Source organism: Zingiber officinale, chromosome 11B (genome assembly GCF_018446385.1).
Source record: "Zingiber officinale cultivar Zhangliang chromosome 11B, Zo_v1.1, whole genome shotgun sequence".
Classification (NCBI taxonomy): Eukaryota; Viridiplantae; Streptophyta; class Magnoliopsida; order Zingiberales; family Zingiberaceae; genus Zingiber; species Zingiber officinale.
In genome coordinates this window covers 15,180,203-15,201,660 of record NC_056007.1, presented here as the reverse complement: position 1 = coordinate 15,201,660, position 21,458 = coordinate 15,180,203, and positions in this window count along the sequence as shown.

The following is a 21,458-nucleotide window of genomic DNA, read 5'->3' as shown; positions in this document are numbered from 1 at the left end:
GGACGCCCAAGCCTGGTTCAAGACAGTGGGAAGTATTGTGGAATTGCTGGACTGGCCTGTATCGAAAAAGATCAAATGTGTGTCATTCTATTTTTCCGGAGACACAAGAATGTGGTGGGAAAGAGTTAAGGCTAAGAGACAAATTAATCTGATGAACTGGACGGACTTCGAGGCAAAGTTCTTCAAGGAATTCTTCCATATGCAAGTAACGAACCGGCATTACGATGAGTTCACCGAGTTCAGGCAAGGTGACTTATCAGTGAACGAAGCAGTGAAGCGTTTCAACCGTCTTGCACGCCTCTGCCCAGAGTTGGTTAGCATGGAAAGAGAAAGGGTTAGACTGATGCTGAAAATGCTTCGACCCGAGATAGCATTGAATGTGGCCGGCGGAATTACTAGACCCCAGACTACAGAAGAACTGGTCAGCAGTGCCCTGATCACTGAACATTATCAGAAGGCGATGAACGGGAATAAGAATCAGGCACAGACAGAAGGACAAAAACCTCAGAGTACCAAAACGAGCTGGAAAGGAAACTCTAATGGCAAAAGGAAGCAATGGAACAACACTAAAGGAGGACCAGCAAATAAGCAACCTAAGTACCCTCAGTGTACCATTTGTGGGAAGCAGCATTCCGGAGTATGCCACAAGGGTACGAGAAAGTGTTACAGTTGCGGACGGGAAGGACATATGGCCAGAGACTGCCCTACCCAGTCCCAGACACCATTCCAGCAGAATAACCAGAACAGGAGTGCGCCCTCATAGCTATACCTGATGCAGGCTGCCATTGAAGGAACTCCGATTAGCCAAAGGAGATTGGAAGCCCCGCCAACTACGACGAACGCCAGGGTTTTCTCTCTTACCAAAGATGATGTGGCAAGTGCCTCTACCATTGTCACAGGTCAGCTGCCTATTTTCAGTCAATATGCTAATGTGTTATTTGATACTGGGGCGACACACTCATTTGTCTCTACACCCTTCATGGAGAAGTTAGAGATACCACCACAAGCCTTAAATGGCAAATTCTTAACAACCCTGCCTTCGGGAGAAGTAATGCCATCTACTCATATGCTGCGAGCCGCACCCATCAAAATCGCAGACAGAGAACTCTACTGTGATATGATAGTGCTTGACATGCAAGATTATGACAGTATATTGGGCATGGATTTCCTGAGCAAGTACAGCACTTTAATCGAGTGTCGTCAAAGAAAAGTGATCTTCCGACCTGAAGATGAGTCGATGTTCAAGTTTGTTGGAGAACCAAGGAAAGAAACCGGGAGATTCTTATCAGCCATAAAAGCACAAAAGCTGTTAAATAAGGGATGTACTGGGTTTCTAGCACAAGTAATTGATACAAGTCATGCTGAGGACCAGAAACTAGAAAATGTCAGAGTGGTGTGCAACTATCCAGAAGTGTTCCCCAATGAACTACCAGGGTTAGCCCCCGATAGAGACATAGAATTTAAGATCGAACTGATTCCTGGTACTAAACCAATCTCTAAAGCACCTTATCGTATGGCACCGGCTGAGTTGAAGGAACTTCAGAGACAGCTGCTAGAGTTACTTGACAAGGGACTTATTCGCCCGAGTCACTCTCCATGGGGAGCTCCAGTATAGTTTGTGAAAAAGAAGGATGGGTCTATGCGGATGTGTATAGACTACCGAGCGCTGAACAATGTGACAATCAATAATCGGTACCCTCTTCCACGGATCGACGACCTGTTCGACCAATTAAGGGGAGTGACCATCTTCTCTAAGATTGACCTAAGGTCCGGCTATCATCAAGTGAAAGTGAAACAGGATGATATACCGAAGACAGCATTTCGAACAAGATACAGACACTATGAGTTCATAGTTATGCCCTTCGGAGTGACAAATGCTCCTGCTGTATTTATGGATCTGATGAATTGGGTGTTTATGGCATATCTCGACAAATTCGTGATCATCTTCATTGATGATATTCTCATTTATTCAAGAACCCCGGAAGAGCATGCTAAACACCTGAACATCGTACTACAGATTCTTCGAGAGAAACAACTATATGCAAAGTTCTCCAAATGTGAGTTTTGGCTTGATCGAATATCATTCTTGGGTCATCTCATCTCCAAGGACGGAGTAATGGTAGATCCAAACAAGATCGAAGGTGTAAGTAACTGGAGCAGACCAAAGAATGTCAGTGAAATCAAAAGTTTTCTCGGGCTAGCAGGCTACTACCGGAAGTTTGTGGAGGACTTCTCGAAAATTGCAGCCCCTATGACAGTTCTCACCAAGAAGAACAAAAAGTATGAATGGACGGATGAATGCGAGAAGAGTTTCATGGAATTAAAAAGGAGACTGACCAGTGCTCCAATCCTTACTCTTCCGGAAAGTAACAAAGGCTTCGATATGTACAGCGACGCTTCCAAATTAGGACTTGGAGCTGTACTCATGCAAGACGGCAAGGTCATTGCATACGCCTCTAGATAACTCAAAGAGCACGAAAAGAACTACCCCCCTCATGACCTAGAGCTTGCAGCCGTGGTCTTTACCATCAAAACATGGAGACATTATTTATATGGAGTCCTGTGTAAGATTTATACCGACCACCAGAGTCTGAAATATTTCTTCACCCAGAAAGATCTGAATATGAGACAACGCAGATGGCTTGAGTTAGTTAAGGACTATGACTGCGAGATCTTTTATCATCCCGGAAAAGCGAACCAGGTGGCCGATGCACTTAACAGGAAGACCTGTGCCACCTGATGTCGCTATTTTAAGTTCGAGGACGAACTTTCTATGAGGTATGGGGTACTGTAACACCCACGAAATGATAAGCTATACCTATGAGTATTTTTCTTTTAGAATAAAAAAAAAGAGAAATGGAAATAGAAACCAAAATGAAATAAAAAGAAAGTGAGGTTAAGGTTTGAACTTTGAAGCTCCCACAAATGATAGAGTTAAATTGGTGTATGGTAACCACTAGAGTAATGAATAATAGATGAATAGAAAAGAATGGAAATTGTAGTTAAAGGTAAGAAGATGGTTAAGTAAAGGAACGAGAGAAAACCAAGTAGCTTACCTTCTCTTCCTCTTGGTTAAGAAAAGAAGCAAGCAAAAGCCAAGTTGCCTTCCTTTCTTTTCCTCTAATTTCGTGGGAATTAAGAGAGTGAAGAGATAGAGGAGTTAAGGGGATGAATGAGGACATGTTTCATTTACATGAGGAATAAATAGGAATGAGAGAAGAAAAGGGAAAGAAAATTTGTTAATCCTTCCTCCTTCTTCTTCCTCCTCCTTCTTTCTCCTTCTTCCTTCTCCACCGAGACATAGAGCTATCTCTCCCTCATTTCTAAAATCCAAGCTAAGGTTTTCTCTCTAAGAAAACCAATTCCTAAGAAGGAGTCTCAAGGGTTACTCCTTACAAGAAAGAGAAAACAAAAGGGAGAACTAGGAAGAGAAGCTCCTTCTTCCTCCTCACAAGGGTACCACTTCCTTTAGGAAAAACAAGTGACAAGTTGTAAGTATCCCCTCACCTATGGTACAAGTTGTTTACGTATTTTCCATGAGGTTAGAATGCTTAAACACCTAGGATCCTCTCCATGAAACTTTCATCCATGAATAAATTTCTAGGGTTCAAGGAAGCTTAAAATTTAATCTAGCATGCTTATGAATCTCCTTATGATATGATATGAATTTAGCTAGATATTTATGCTTGTATGTTGTTAGAGCTTGGTTTCCCTCTTTATGAAAGTTTCGGCCATGAACAAATTTAGGGTTCAAAGAAGCTTAAAATTAAATCTAGCATGCTCATGGATTCCCTTATGATATGATATGAAGTTAGCTTGATATTCATGCTTGTATGTTGTTTAGAGTTTATTTTCCTCTTCATGAAAGTTTCAGCCATGAACAAATTTAGGGTTCAAGGAAGCTTAAAATTTAATCTAGCATGCTTATGAATCTCCTTATGATATGATATGAATTTAGCTAGATATTTATGCTTGTATGTTGTTAGAGCTTGGTTTCCCTCTTCATGAAACTTTTGGCCATGACCATTTCTAGGGTTCAAAGAAGCTTAAAATTAAATCTAGCATGCTCATGGATTCCCTTATGATATGATATGAAGTTAGCTTGATATTCATGCTTGTATGTTTAGAGTTTATTTTCCTCTTCATGAAAGTTTCGGCAATGAACAAATTTAGGGTTCAAGGAAGCTTAAAATTAAATCTAGCATGCTCATGATTCTCCTTATGATATGATATGAATTTAGCTAGATATTTATGCTTGCATGTTGCTTAGAGCTTGGTTTCCTCTTGATGAAACTTTCGGCCATGATCAATTTTAGGGTTCAAGGAAGCTTAAAAATTTAATCTAGCATGCTCATGGATTCCCTTATGATATGATATGAAGTTAGCTTGATATTCATGCTTGTATGTTGTTTAAAGCTTGATTTCCCTCTTCATGAGACTTTCGGCCATGATCCATTTTAGGGTTCAAGGAAGCTAAAAATTTAACCTAGCATGCTCATGAATCCTCTTATGACATGATATGAATTTAGCTAGATATTTATGCTTGCATGTTGTTTAGAGCTTGAGTTTCTTCCTTATAAGGTTTCGGCCATGAACATTTCTAGGGTTCAAGGAAGCTTAAAATTTAATCTAGCATGCTCATGGATTCCCTTATGATATGATATGAAGTTAGCTTGATATTCATGCTTGTATGTTGTTTAAAGCTTGATTTCCCTCTTCATGAGACTTTCGGCCATGATCCATTTTAGGGTTCAAGGAAGCTAAAAATTTAACCTAGCATGCTCATGAATCCTCTTATGACATGATATGAATTTAGCTAGATATTTATGCTTGCATGTTGTTTAAAGCTTGATTTTCTTCCTTATAAGGTTTCGGCCATGAACATTTCTAGGGTTCAAGGAAGGTTAAAATTTAATCTAGCATACTCATGGATTCCCTTATGATATGATATGAAGTTAGCTTGATATTCATGCTTGTATGTTGTTTGGAGTTTATTTTCCTTCTTCATGAACTTTCGGCCATGATAAGGAGCAAGACCTAGGAAAGCTTAAAAATTGGATTAACATGCTTATGACTTTCCTTATGATATGATATGAAGTTAACATGAGACTCTTATGCTTGTATGTTGTTTAGAGTTAAGTGCATACTCTTGAACTTTCGGCCATAATGGGTTTAGGAGCCTAGATGTGCCTCACATGCTACGTTATGAATTAAGAGATGTTATTTAATGATTCCATGCATGATTATGTCTTTTCTATGATAGGTGATGTGTTCATTTATGTATACCTATGAACCATGCATGATAATGTCTCTTATGATGTGCTATGTGCTCAAGTATGCATGCTTTATGATATGACAAATAATATGCTCATTTATGTATGCTTATGATCCATGCATAATAATGTCTCTTATGATGTGCTATGTGCCCAAATATGCATGCTTAATGATATGATAAGCAAAGGCCTAAGAGTTGCTTCCCTTTTTGTTGGGATTAAGAGCACTCTTTATGACATGATAAGTGAAGGTCTAAGAGTTGCTTCCCCTTGGGGACTAAGAGCACTCTTCATGATATGATAAGATATGATATGCTATGTTATGACATGAACCATGATATGCTACTTTACTTTGTATGGCTTGTACCAAGGGTGGGCTCCATAAGCGCCCCTAGGCCGACGGAATATGAATGGGTCTAGTAAAGGGATGGGCTCCTTAGTACGCCCCTAGGTCGACGGTTGTAGTACGGACCTAGATCCCTAGTAGGTTCGGGGCTAGCTATCCTGTCCTAGGGATTGCGTGCATTTATGTATGTATGTGGTACAAGCCGGGTCCTCATGATGATATTATGTTCAAGTACTATATGATAAGTTTTAAGACATCTTGCATATGACATGACACATGTTTTAAAAGACATCTTGCATGATATGATATATGATATGACATGCTATGCCATTATGATTTATATGACATGATGATTTATGATATGATATAGCATGATGTTCTCTATGAGATGATATGATATGATTTATGATATGACATGCTATGTCATTATGATTTATATGACATGATGATTTATGATATGATATAGCATGATGTTCTCTATGAGATGATATGATATAATTTATGATATGACATGCTATGCCATTATGATTTATATGACATGATGATTTATGATATGATATAGCATGATGTTCTTTATGAGATGATATGTTATGATGCTATGTTTTCACAATATGATGTTAAATGATCATATTTCCATGGTTATATGCTTATTTGTTTATGCTTTAATATATGGTTTTTGTGAGTAGGAAAGGATCTTACTAAGCCTGTGTGCTTATAGCTTACTTTCCTTGTACCGCAGATAAAGGCAAGGAATGGATGAACTAGGGGAGTTGCAGGAGAGGCAAGGAGATGTGTGTGGTGGTGGCTCGGCTAAGATAAATAAAAGACCTGCTTATGTTATTTTGTTATGTTGACATGAACTAGTTTATTATGTTATTGTCCCGCATGACTTCATGATATTTCTACTGTTTTACTACAGAAGAAATTTTAATATGCATGTATGTTTCCACAAATAGTTAAGTAAAGTAACCCCGCCCTACTAGCAGGAGGGGCGGGCGTTACATGACAGGGTATATGACAACATAGTCTCTTAGTATAAGTGGGAGATTGGTGGAATGTATACTAAAAGTCTAGCTTTTGTATAAACATTTATTTAGAAATAAGAATCACATTGGTCAAATGTCTACATTTATGCTAAGTGTAGTTGTCCATTTAATTTATATTGTAGATAACATGGTGTGAGGAGACACATAAAAGATCATGTTATCATATCCTTATAAATTATAAATAGTAGCTCACAACGAAGATGGAATGGACAAACCATTGAAGTGGTTGTAGTGTAATTTGGTATTAGTTTATCTCGACTATAAAATTAAACTAGTACACTATGAGTGTATTGAGCAGGACCATTTGAGGTAGTTTCTTTTTATACTGACTATATAAAAGAACAAAACCTCTGTTATTATGGAAGTGTGTACTCTTAATCTTGATATAATAACAAACACGTATATTTAATATTTATTTCTTTAATTTATCAAAGGGTGTGATTTAGCTCGTTAAATCAATAGACCCGATAAGTTGAGAAATGATATTATTTGTATGGTGTGTTGTTGATTATAGAATGAAACTATGTCCTAGTAATCTAGGTTGATGATGTCCCCTTGAGGGGCTCATAAGGATTGTCATGTAAACCCTGCAGGTGGACCTAGTCCGGCATGACAATGAAGTTGAGTGGTACTACTCTTGGAGTTAGATATTAATTAAGTGAGTTGTAAGTAACTCATTTAATTAGTGGACATTCTATATCTTAAACACAGGGAGATTAATACACTCATAATAAGAAGGAGCCCATAATATAATTTGGGATTGGTGCGGTAGTTCAATAATAACTCTTTAGTGGTATGAGTTATTATTGATGAACTTGAGTTGGGTGTTCGGGGTGAACACAGGAAGCTCAAGCTCATCGGGAGACCAAAACTAATTTCTCCTCTCGGTCCCTATTGTAGCCTCTATAAAACTTTGTATCCACAAAGTCCACTTCTTACCCAAGTAATGGACCGGCCACATCCTTGCTTGGTGCAAGGGTCGGCCAAGCATGAGCTTGGAAGCCAAGAGGTGGCTGGCCATAGTTTGGTGCCCAAGCTAAAGGTCGGCCACATGGAGAATAAAAGGAAAATGAAGTTTTGTTTTGAAACAAAATTTTGTTAAAATCTTTCCTTATTTGTAGTTATCTACAATGGCTAAAAGAGAGATTTTATTTTGTTAAATTTTTTCCTTATTTGTAGTTATCTACAATGGATAAAAGAAAGATTTCAATTTCCTTTTATAGTCATCCTCATGGTTTTAAAAGAGAGTTTTAAAATTTTAAAATCTTTCCTTTTATAGCTATCTACAAAAGATTAAAGAGAGATTTTAATTTTGTTAAAATCTTTCCTTATTTGTAGTTATCTATAATGTTTAAAAGAGAGATTTTAATTTTTGATAAAACTTTCCCTTTTTGTAACCATGATTTAAAAGGAGAAGTTTTAATTAATCTTTCCTTTTTGTAGTTGTCTACATGTTTTAAAATAGAGAGATTAATTTTAAAACTTTCCTTTATTGCCATGTACAATAGAAATTTTAAAAGAGATATTTTAATTTTGTTTAAAATCTTTCCTTGCTTGGAGCACAAGCTTGTGGCCGGCCACACTATGATAGAAAAGGAAGTTTTATTTTTTGTTATAAAACTTTCCTTTTTTGCCTTGACTAAGGATTATAAAAGAGAAGGAGAGGGTGCCTCTTGAGGTAACACAACCCTATTCTCTCATCTCTTTTCCTTGGTGTGGTCGGCCCCTTCCTCCCTCTCTTTTCTCTTCCTTAGGCCGGCAGCACTCCATCATCTCTTCTCTTCCTTTCTTCTTTCTAAGGTCGGTACTCATCTCTTCTAAGTGGCCGAAACTTAAAAGAATTGGAGAAGACTCTATCTTGGTGGCCGACTTTTTGGAGGAGAAGAAGAAGAGAAGGAGTTTCCTATTTTGGCATCCCTTTGTGGCTCGAGAGTCTTGGAGGAGAAGATGTGGTTCGAGTTGATTCTATCTTGGTAGATCGTTGCCCACACAACGCCCAAGAGGAGGAGAGGAATACAACAGAAGATCAAGAGGTCTTTAGCAACAAAGAAAGGTATAACTAGTTATTTGTTTCGGCATCATAACTAGTTCTTTGTTTAGATCTTGAAAAACCAAACACAAGAGGCTATGGGTTTTAGTTTATCATTTTGTTATCAATTTTATTTTTCGATTTCATGTTTTGATATTGTGTTTCTATTGAGATCTCTATAGTTAAACCTAGTTTACTGTGAGAAGTTTAAATATCTGATTTCTTTGAAAGGCTTTGTCTAGGCAGTGGTGGATGATCCCATACCCAAAAAGGTCTAGTGCCTCACCACGTTTGACATGGAAGTCGATCCTTGAAATAGATATTTGATTAACTTCTGTAATATGGTTTAACTTAGGAAGATCACATCGATTAAACTTGAAGTAAGAATGTTAAGTTTCGTTCCCAATTCAAGTTTAACTTCTGAAGGATAATTTGGATTAATAATGTTAAGCATCGTTTGCAATCCACATTTAACTTCAGTAGAGCACATAGGTAGCTAGGATAGTTCTATGCTTGCACAAATTTTTATACAGAGGAACTAGGACGGTAATCCGAGTAGCAACCAACACTCTCCGTATGGGGGTAGAACAAAAGGTTGACCGGCACACAAGGGGAAGTGTCGCCCGCGCCGATCCCCTTCCATCGCGTCTTGTTCCAAACCCCCTCAGAAATAGCCCAAGCGCATCAAGAATAGGGATCGTCTTCAAATGATGCTCCCGTTCGGGATGCACAAAAGGTCAAGGTGCCCTGAAGCAATGTGTCGCCCGAATGGATTAACCGATAGTTCTCAAAGGAGATCTTATAAGACCCTCTGCCCAAACACTATACCCCGCTGGCGATTGGGACGTACAACGAATCGACCAATCCAGATGATTATCTGGATCGGTTCGACAATGAAGTCACGCTGCACCAATATACAGACGGAGTGAAGTACAGTGTCTTTCTCACCACACTCTCTGGATCGGCGCAGCGCTATTCCGAAGACTACCGGACGGTTTAATATGGAGCTTCAAAGACTTCTGAGCCGCATTTCAGCACCATTTCGCCAGCAACCGACGCCATCAGAAGACGAGCATCAGCCTCTTTGCCTTGACGCAAGGGCCCAAGGAAGCGCTCCGAGCTTACATCTAACACTTCAACCAAGTGGCCATGGACATCCCCTCGATCTCGTCCGAGACAATGATGAACGCCTTCACTCAAGGACTCGCTGAGGGAGATTTTTTCCGATCGCTCATCAGGAAGCCGCATAGGGACTTTGAACACATGCTCAAGAAGGCCAACGAGTATATAAATGTGGAAGAAGCCCAAGTAACTAGAAGAAAAGAGGCGCCGATCGAACCCTCGGCGCCGACCAAGCGCTAACCATCGAGCAGCCATCAATCGCCCAAGGGGCCAAGGGCCGAAGGAGCGCGGCCACACCAAGAGACCAGAGCACATGCCATGCAACATGTGGGGTCTGGTCGGCCGAAGGCATCAAAGGGCAAAATATGGACGTCAATGTTTTGTTCTTTCCACCAGTCGGCAACCCACAACACGCATGATTGTCGCGGCCTGATAACAATTATTAGCCGACCGGCTTCGCGCGGATATCGTCGCCGATCTCCTTCTCCCGATCAGGAACAAATGCTTCGATCGACTGGGCTGCGAGAGGAAGAAAGAAGGGAGCCCGAGCGCCATCACCATCAGCGGAGGGAGGACATCGATCCCTCCCGAGTCCCATCCGAGCAAAATAGGGCATCTTCTCGAGAAGAAGAAAACAGGAACAACGCTTCCCGAGGAGAAATAGGCATGATCGTCGAAGGGCGACCAATGACAACTCCAACCGAGCCAAGAAGTCATACGCTCAGCGGTTAGAGATCCATGCTGTGGGATGGAGCAAGGAGAAGGCCGAAGGCCCTAGATTAGCTTCGGCCCCAGCGACTTGGAGGGGGTGGAGATCTCCCACGATGGCGCGTTGATCATCCGAGCGGTAATCATCAATTTCACTATTCACTGAACTTTTGTTGATACAGAGAGTTTGGTGAACATTATTTTCAAGAAGGCATTCAATCAGTTACAAATTGATCAAATTAAGCTGCTACCCATAGCGACCCTGCTATACGACTTCAAGGAAAATGAAGTACTGTCGCTCGGACAGGCTCGCCTAGCTATCTTTCTCGGAGAGGAGCCACTGAGGAGAACCAGGACCACCAATTTCATCGTGGTAGACCCGTCGTTGGCCTACAACGTCATCTTGGGCCGACCGACTCTCAACTAGTTCCGAGCGGTAGTATCTACCTACTGCTAAAAAATTAAATTCCCGGTAGATGACCGGGTCGGCAAAGTCAAGGGTGATCAGCTTGCGGCTCAGCGATGCTACGTCAAGATGGTCAAGTCCGAGGTGAGGAGCGCTCGAAAGACACCGCGATTGGAGGTAAACACGATCACTGAAAAAACCCCTACCTTGGTGTACGAAGAAAAGGAGGAGGTCTAGATCTACCCCAGCCGAGCGAAGGCAACAACCTTTATCATCGCCAACCTGGAGGAGGAGAAGAAGGCAGAGTTGGTTGCCTGCCTTAAATAAAATCATGATGTGTTCGTCTGGTTAACAGATGAGCTTCCCGGTATCTCCCCAAGCGTGGCTCAGCACGAGCTTCATGTGTTAGAGTGTATACTAAAAGTCTAGCTTTTTGTATAAATATTTAAGAATCACATTGGTCAAATGCCTACATTTATATGCTAAGTGTAGTTGTTCAATTAATTTATATTATAGATAACATGGTGTGTGGTGTCACACACAGAAGATCATATTATCAGTTCCTTATAAATTATAAACATAAGCTCACGACTAAGATGGATAAGAACAAACCATTGGAATAGTCGTAGTGTAATTTGGTATTAGTTTATCTTGACTATAAAATTACACTAGTACACTCTGAGTGTATTGAGCAGGACCATTTGAGGTAGTTTCTTTTTATACTGACTAAATAAAATAATAATATCTCTATTATTATGGAAGTGTGTGCTCTTAATCATAATATAATAACAAACACATATACTTAATGTTTATTTTTTTTAATTTATCAAAGGGTGTGATTTAGTTCGATAAATCAAAAGGCTCGATAAGTTGGGAAATGATATTATTTATAGTGTGTGTTGTTGATTATAGAAGGAAACCGTGTCCTATAAATCTATGTTAATAATGTCCCCAAGAGGAGCTCATAAGGATTGCCATGTTAAACCCTGTAGGTGGACTTAGTCCGACACGACAATAAGGTTGAGTGGTACTACTCTTGGACTAAGATATTAATTAAAGTGAGTTGTCGATAACTCAATTAATTAGTGGACATCTGACATCTTAAACACAGGGAGATTAACACACTCATAATAAGGAGCCCAAAATATAATTTGAGATTGGTGCGGTAGTTCAATAATAATTCTTTAGTTGTATGAATTATTATTGATGAAATTAAGTTAGGTGTTCGGGGCGAACACGGGAAGTTTAATTTCATCGGGAGACCAAAATCAATTCCTCCTCTCGGTCCCTATCGTAACCTCTTATTTATAAAGTATTATACCCACCCATACTCACCTTCTTACCCATCCTTATGTGGTCGGCCAAGCCAAGCTTGGAGCCCAAGCAAGGGTCGGCCAAGACATGGCTTGGATGGGTTGAAGTGTGGCCGGCCCTAGCTTGAGTCCAAGCTTAGGTGGTCGGCCACAATAAAATTAAAAGGATTTTATTTTTAAAAATTTTTCTTATGTGGATTCCATGATTTTAAAAGAGAGTTTAAAATTTAAATCTTTCCTTTTATAGCTTTCTACAAAAGATTAAGTGAAAGGTTTGATATCTTTCCTTATTTGTAGTTAAAAGGAATATTTAAATTTTTGATAAAACTTTCCCTTTTTAACCATCCTCATGATTTAAAAGAGAGTTTTAAAATTAGATCATTTCTTTTATTAGTTTCTACAAAAGATTAAGAAAAGATTTGATATCTTTCCTTATTTGTAGATTGAGAGGAAAATTTTAATTTTAAAGATAACTTTTATAACCAACCATGAAGGGAAAATTAATAGAGAAATTTTTATTTTAAAAATTTCCGGAAACAAATTAGGAAGTTTTAATTTTTGTGTTTAAAACTTTCCTTGCTTGGATGATTTGTGATGGTCGGCGACATGAGTTTGAAAAGGAATTTTTATAAACTTTCTTTTCATTGGCAAAGAGAGTAAGGAAGTTTTAATAAAATTTTCCTTATTTGCCAAGACCAAGGAATATAAAAGAGAGGGTAGAGGTGCCTCACCTCACAACCTATGTTCTAGTTTTCCTCTCTTCTATTTCCTTGGTTGGTGGCTGACCCTTCACATCCTCTCCCTCTTCTATTCTTCTTCCTTGGCCAGCGGCATCTACATCTCAAGGAGCTTGGTTGGTGGTTGGATCTTGCTTAAGGAAGAAGGAGAGATAGGAGGTTTTGTTTCTAGCATCCCTTGGAGCTTGGTGGCGTGGCCGAACCTCATCTATTCTTGAAATTATTGTGGTGGCCGAAACTCACAAGAAGAAGAAGGAAGCTTGGGTGGTTCTCATCTCAATAGATCGTCGCCCACACGACGTTCGAGATAAGAAGAGGAATACGGTAGAAGATCAAGAGGTTGTTGTTTACAAAGAAAGGTATAACTAGTAATTCTATTCCGCATCATACTAGTTTTCTTTGTATACTTTTTGAAATACCAAACACAAGAGGCATATAATTCTATGTTTCAAATTTGTGATTCAAGTTTGTATGTTTTTTATTTTTTGAATTTGTGATTCGATTGTTCCTTTTGGTTAAACCCAGGGTTATATAAGGAAATTAAATATTGAATTTCGTTAAGAGGTTTTGTCAAGGCAGTGGTGGATGTTCCCATACCCAAGAAGGTCAAGTGTCTCGCCATGTTTGACCTGGGAACCGATTTTAAAAATTAATATTTAATTGAATTTGTAACATGGGTGGATTTGGATCAATAATGTTAACCATCGTTTGTGATCCAAGTCTAAACCTAAAAGAATAAATAAGTTAAATTTGGAATCAATAATGTTAAGTTCCGTTTGCGATTCCGAATTTAATTTCTAAAGAACACAATAGGTTGTTAGGAAAGATTCGACACTTGTATAAAATTTTTATACAGTGGAACCGGTACGATCTTCCAAGTAGCAACCAACATCATGTCCGACTGGACGTTCGACCGGTGAAGCAAAGGAAAGGGATTTCAGTGCAGAGCAAAATGTGATCATCCGGACGGAGATAGAGAAGCTGCTGGAGGCCAGTCATATTAACGAAGTTCAATTCCCGAGCTGACTAGCCAATGTTGTGTTAGTTTCCAAGCCGGGCAACAAATGGTGGGTCTACATCGACTTCCATGATTTGAACAAGGCGTGCCCGAAGGACTTTTATCCGTTGCCCAGCATAGATCAGATGGTGGACTCGATGGCGGGCTGCGAGCTGATCTGCACGCTCGACGCGTATCAAGAGTACCATCAAGTGCCTCTCGTCCGCGAACACCACACCAGGAGAAGGTCAGCTTTATTACGGCCGACAGAACGCACTGCTACAACGTCATGCCATTCGGACTTAAGAATGTCAGAGCCACCTATCAGATGCTGATGAACAAGGTGTTCCGACGGCAGATTGGTCGTAATATGGAGGCATACGTCGACGACATATTGATTAAATTCTTCTGAGCTGTTGACCTATGTACAGATATCAACGAGACTTTCCAGACGCTGAGGACATATGGCATAAACCTGAACCCGAGCAAGTGTCTGTTTGGTGCAAAGAGTGGTTGTTTCTTGGGCTATATAGACACCGAGCGGGGCATTGAAGTCAATCTGAGCAAGGTCAAAGCTTTTTAAGACATGCCTCCGCCCCGGAACTTGAAGGAAGCTCAAAGGCTGATCGATCGGATCATGACACTATCCAGGTTCATATCTAAGTCGTCCAATCGAAGTCTGCCATTCTTCAAGGTGCTTCGCCGAGTCACAAAATTCCAATGGGACGCCGAGTGCGACCAGGCACTGAAGAGCTGAAGGAATATCTAAACTCTATGTCTGTATTAGCCAAGCCAGTTGTTGGTGAGCCAATATGGATTTATCTATCATCCAACGAATATGCCGTTGGATCGGCTCTGGTTAGGCAGAATGGCCAAGAGAAGCAACCTATATATTTTATGAGTCATATATTGAAGGACGCTGAATCTCGCTACACCGATTTTGAAAAAATAGTGTATGCTTTGATTCTCGCTGCTCGGAGGCTTCGTCTATACTTCCTTGCGCACACAATCATCATGCTAACTAACAGTGTCATGGGACGAGTCCTTCTCAACCCAGAAGCATCAGTAAGGCTAATCAAATGGACGACCAAGCTAAGCGAATTCAATATTTAGCATCAACCCCGAGCGGCAATCAAGGCTCAAGCCTTGGTGGATTTCATCATAGAAATCCAGGGTGACGTGCCAGCGGTAACATGGAAGATATATGTGGACGGCTCATCCACTCGGCAAGACAGTGGAATCGACATACTACTTATCTCACCTCGGGAAGAATGGATGCAGCTCTCCGTTCGACTGTACTATCAAGCCACTAATAATGAAGCAGAGTATGAGGTGTTGATAGCCGGCCTACGGGCAGTTCGGCATGTGGGAGCAAGTAAAGTCCTCATCCACTTGGAATCCCAACTTGCCACTCAACAGCTATCCAGGACATTCGAGATAAGCAACGCTCGGCTAAGGCTCTATGCAGAGGCTTTCAAGAAGATGAAGGCCAACTTCCAGGAGGTCATTATATAGAAGATCCCCCGCTCGGAAAACCAGGCAGCGGATGAGTTAGCGAAACTAACTAGTTCGTTGACGCCAATCGTCATAGGTCAGCCGATCAAACAAGTCTCACTCATGGCGCACATCAACCGAATGGAGGGAATAACCCTCCCGAATGACTGAAGGATGGTCCTAACAGATTTCTTGCGGTCAGGAGTTACACCTACCGATTTGGAGGAAGTCTGCTTATTGAAGAAGAGCGTCGGGTGGTTCACCTTGATTGGGGACCAACTGTACAAGAGAGCCTTCTCCCGGCCCGTCCTCAAGTGCGTCAGATCGGAAGACATCGAGTACATTCTGCATGAGGTGCACCAAGGCTCTTGCGGAGGTCATCCGGGTGGTCCTGCATTAGCCCGAAAGATACTCCTGGTCATATATTTTTGGTCGACCCTCCAAGAGGATGTCGCTCGGACGGTGGCCACCTGCCTATCCTGCCAAAAGTATCACAACATGCCGCACCGACCGACCGAGGAAATGAAAGCGTCCATGGTATCATGCCCGTTCGACCAATGGGGCATGGATATCGTTAGGTCTCCCCATGACGGTCGGTCAGCGGAAGTTTCTGCTCGTTGCGGTGGACTACATCTCAAAGTGGGTGGAAGTCGAGCCGCTTGCAAGAATCACCGAGCAGATGGTCATCAAATTTGTTTGGCAGAACATCATTTGCCAGTTTGGCATCCCACGCCGACTCGTATCTAACAATGAAAGATAGTTCACCGGTCAGAGGCTCAGGGAATGGTGCGAGGGCTATGGCATCCAACAAACCTTCACCTCTATGCCCTACACTCAGGGCAACGGGCAAATCGAAGTCACCAATCGAGAGATCCTCAAAGTCTTACGTGCTCGGCTCGACCACGTTGGAAGCAGCTGGGTCGACGAACTCCCCAGTGTACTGTGGGCTCTCCGCATGACTCCAAAGGAGGCGACTGGCGTAACCCCCTTCCATTTGGCATATGACGGTGAAGTAGTTTTCCCCGTGGAGGTCGGAGTAGAATCCAATCATGTGCAACACTACGACGAAGGAAACACCGAACGGAGGCTTATGGAGCTTGACTTAGTGGACGAAACGTGGGCGAAAGCAGCGATTCGGCTAACGACGTACCGGCAACGAATGAAATAGAACTACAACAAGCAAGTGATCCCGAGGTCCTTCCAGGTCGGCGATCTCGTCTAGAAGAAAGTTAAGCCAGTCGACAATGTCACCAAGCTCGAGACCCCATGGACAGGACTTTTCAAGGTTATGCAGAAACTCCGTTTAGGCGATTACTATCTAGAGGATAAAGAGGGAAGGCGGCTCGAGAGGCCATGGAGCGCGAATCATATTCAACCCTACAGGGCTGAATGAGAGGTACGCGAGTGAATACTGTACTTTTCATATGTTTTGTATGTCTCCCGAACGCAGGCAAAATTTGAATAAAAAGTGAAGGCCTCTTGAAGTGCATCTCCCCCAATAGTCGAGCAGCAACCTTAAACCCAAGATTATGTCAACGGTCAAGCGGCGACCTTAAACTCGAGATTATATATCGATCGAGCGGCGACCTTAAACGCGTGTCTCCATCAACGATCGAGCGGTGACCCTAAACTCGTGTCTTCATCAATGGTCGAGTGACGAACTTAAACTCGTGTCTCTATCAACGGTCGAGCGGCGACCTTAAACTCGAATTTGTATCAATGGTCGAAATGCGACCTTAAACCCTTGTCTCCATCGACAGTCGAGCGGTGACCTTAAACCCTTGTCTCCATCGACGGTCGAGCAGCGACCTTAAACCCTTGTCTCCATCGACGGTCGAGCGGCGACCTTAAATTCGAGTCTTCGCATATTCTTCAACAATGATCGAGCGACAACCTAAAATCCGGATTTTCATCAACAGTCGAGTGGTGACTATAAACCCTTGAGTCAGAGACTCCCGTGCCAATCAGTCAGGTTTTGAGTTATATTAGAGCCACGGGCTCTAGAAGTCGAGTGGGCTTCCCTGGTCTTGGGCCAGCATATCGGATTTCAATCTCCCCCATTCGGGGTCAAATGAGCTTCCCTGGTCTTGGCCAGCATACAGATTCATTGTCTCCCCCGTTCGGGGCCGAGGAATCTTCAAAAGCTCAGTAAGCAAGCAAGCATCGATGAATAGCCGACCGTGAACCCGGGCTACTCAAAAGCTCGAAGTCTTCAGAATATAGTGACCCTTTGGCACTATTCTTCAAAATACTCCCGGGGCCGGCGGGAGATTGAGGAATCATGAACTCTGAATATGAGAGGGATCGGTCGGCTGATAGACTAACCATGGATGAGGCCATGAGCTCTTGCAATACTCAAAAGGAGTTGAAAAACATACAAGGAGATAAAGCTTGTCCGAATAGACGAGCATGCATTTAAACTTCAAAAATTTTACATTTTATAGGAACGCTCAGCCTCACTTAAGATAGTCCAATACATCATCAGGCAACGTGATAGTGAACTTGTCCTGACTTATGACATTGCTGGTCAGAGCAGCCGGCAGATAGCCTCCTGCGCGGAGCTGGTTGATCGTCCCATCTACGGCAAGATCGAAGAGGTGCAGAGCTTGATCGACGACCTTCTCGTTAAAAACATCCGAGCGAAGGTAACTCTTCTTCATAGCCTCGAAACGGCTAGACTCGACTTCTTGGTAGGTCTTTAGGATCGCTCGGGAGGCCTCCAGCTCATCCTTGGCAGTGTCCAGCGTAGTATCCTTGGAGGCGAGTTGGCCACGAAGGGTCGTTTCTTCGGCCGACCGACTGTGCCGCTTGGCGACCAGGAAGTCCTCAGCTTCCTTAATATTTTGGGTGAGGGCCCAAGCCTCCTTATTCTTCTCCTCGAGGTCTGCAATGGCCCAATTCTTTCGTGTGTTGGCCGACTCGATTTTATTATCAAAAGTGGTGACTTGTTTATTGAGCCGAGCCAGCATGGTGGCCTGCACGGAGCTCTTCTCTCATTCGGCCTCGAGCAGTTTATTGCTCTTCTCCACGTCGGCCTGCAGTTTAGCCACCTCAGCGTTTGTTTGTTCCTAAGTGGCGGAGGATTGGTCGCTCGATGCCTTCAGTTGCTTTACTTCCTCCTCCAAAAATGGGAGCCTTTGACACATGACCAGACTCTCCACCCAGTACTGCAAATAACAAGAGAATATCAGCCATTATCGGGAATAAATTATGCAAATGAAAAACTTGCCCCAGTGGGCATCTGGGTGTGGCTATCCCCGAGTGCCCCCGGAGGCATCACCACTGCACGGGTCCAGGCATCTTCCCATATATTGGCGAGCGGCACCTGGATGATGATCTGGTGCTTCGGAGCTCGAGACTTGGCACTGGACTCGCGCCATTCCTCGATCGACAAGTGCAAAATCGTCGTAATGTGGTGTTGGTTGCTCGGGGCTGACTGCGCAGAAGTGGCCCTCTCAGACGACCGTGATGAAGAAGCCGGCCGGATGCCCAACTTCTTGGTCTTTGATCTTGGTGGCGGGAAGGCCACCGGTGGCGCGCAGACAGTCCCCTGAGGCAGACCAGACAAGGAGGGCATCCTATCTGATGACTCGGGGCAGTGGGCTCTTGGACAGAAGCGGGGGTCGATGTCTCCACCTGTTCGGCGGAGCGCACCCCCGAAGTAGTAGAGCGCAAGGAAGCCTCCGCCCAGCGCCTCTTGCGCCTGATCAGTGGCTCAACTGAGGAGGTTGAGTCTGAAGCCCCCTTAACTTCGATGACCGACTACCGTTCAGAAGGTTGGGAGCCATCGGCCGATCCACCACTTGCCAGAGCGGGAGCGGCCTCTCTCTCGTCCTGTGGCTCCTCTTGTGAGCTGACCGGCTGGAGGCCTCGACTCCCCAGTTCTTCAACAGTGGTCGCGTTGATCGCGACGTCTACAAGCAACGTCTTGCCAGCCAGACGTGCACGCAGCATGACTTTGGCTGCAAGAAAAGAAATCAGTTAGACTCAAAAGAAAAGGTGAAGTAGTTTCATACCTATGCTGGACGAAAGCTCGGTTCGGATCAGACTTAGGCCGAAGATGTAAAGGAAACCCTCCAACAACAACTTGTTGGAATGTATACTAAAAGTCTAGCTTTTGTATAAATATTTATTTAGAAATAAGAATCACATTGGTCAAATGTCTACATTTATATGCTAAGTGTATTTGTTCAATTAATTTATATTGTAATTAACATGGTGTGTGGTGTCACATACAGAATATTATGTTATCGGTTCTTTATAAATTATAAACAGTAGCTCACGACTAAAATGGAAAGGAACAAACTATTGGAATAGTCGTAGTGTAATTTGGTATTAGTTTATCTTAACTATAAAATTACACTAGTACACTCTGAGTGTATTGAGCAGGACCATTTAAGATAAGTTCTTTTTATGCTGACTTAATAAAAGAACAAGACCTTAGTTATTATGGAAGTGTGTGCTTTTAATCCTAATATAATAACAAGCATATATATTTAGTATTTATTTCTTTGACTTATCAGAGGGTGAGATTTAGCTCGATAAATCAATAGGCCAGATAAGTTGGGAAATGATATTACTTATAGTGTGTGTTGTTGATTATAGAAGGAAACTGTGTCCTAGTAATCTAGGTTGATAATGTCCCCAAGAGGAGCTCATAAAGATTGTCATGTTAAACCCTGCAGGTGGACTTAGTCCGACATGATGATAAGGTTGAGTGGTACTACTCTTGGACTAAGATATTAATTAAAGAGAGTTGTCAATAACTAATTTAATTAGTGGACATTCGACATCTTAAACACAGGGAGACTAACACACTCATAATAAGAAGGAGCCCAAAATGTAATTTGGAATTGGTGTGGTAGTTCAATAATAATTCTTTAGTGGTATGAATTATTATTGATGAAATTAAGTTGGGTGTTCGGGGCGAACACCGGAAGCTTAATTTCATCGGTAGACCAAAACTAATTCCTCCTCTCGGTCCCTATTGTAGCCTCTTATTTATAAAGTATTATACCCACCTATACCCACCCTTGGGTGGTCGGCCAAGACCAAAAGGTTGAGCCAAATAGGTGGTCGGCCAATGCTTGGAGCCCAAGCATGGTGTGGCCGGCCCTAAGCAAATTAAAAGGATTTTTATTTTAAAAATTTTTCTTATGTGAATTCCATGGTTTTAAAAGAGAGTTTAAAATTTAAATCTTTCCTACAAAAGATTAAGAAAAGATTTGATATATTTCCCTATTTGTAGATTGAAAGGAAGATTTTAATTTTGATAAAACTTTCCTTTTTGTAACCATGTTCATGATTTAAAAAGAGAGTTTAAAATTAAATATTTCCTTTTATAAGTTTCTACAAAAGATTAAGAAAAGATTTGATATCTTTCCTTATTTGTAGATTGTAAGGAGATTTTAATTTTAAAGATAACTTTCCTTTTTGGAAATCATCCACATGTTTTAATAGAGAAATTTTAATTTATAAAATTCCTTTTATAACCAACCATAAAGGGAAAAATTATTAGAGAAATTTTTATTTTAAAATTTCCGGAAACAAATTAGGAAGTTTTAATTCTTGTTAAAACTTTCCTTGTTTGGGATTATGAGGTGGTCGGCCATATTGTTTTAAGAAAAGGAAATAAGTTTTAATCAATTAAAATTTTCCTTTTCATGACAAAGAAAATAAGGAAGATTTTATTTAATTTTTCCTTATTTGCCAAGACCAAGGATTATAAAAGAGGGGGTAGGGGTGTCTTCATGTGAGATAACTATTCTATTCTCCTCCTCTCTTCCTTGGTGGTGTGGCTGGCCCTTTCTAGTTCTCCCTTCTCCTTTTTCTTTCTTCTCCTTGGATGAAACTCTTCATCTTTTGGAGCTTGGAAGGTGGCTGGATATTGCTTGGAGAAGAAGGAGAGAAAGGAGGCTTTGTTTCTTGCATCCCTTGGAGCTTGGTGGTGGTGGCCGAACCTCTACATCCTTGGAGGAGTTTTGGTG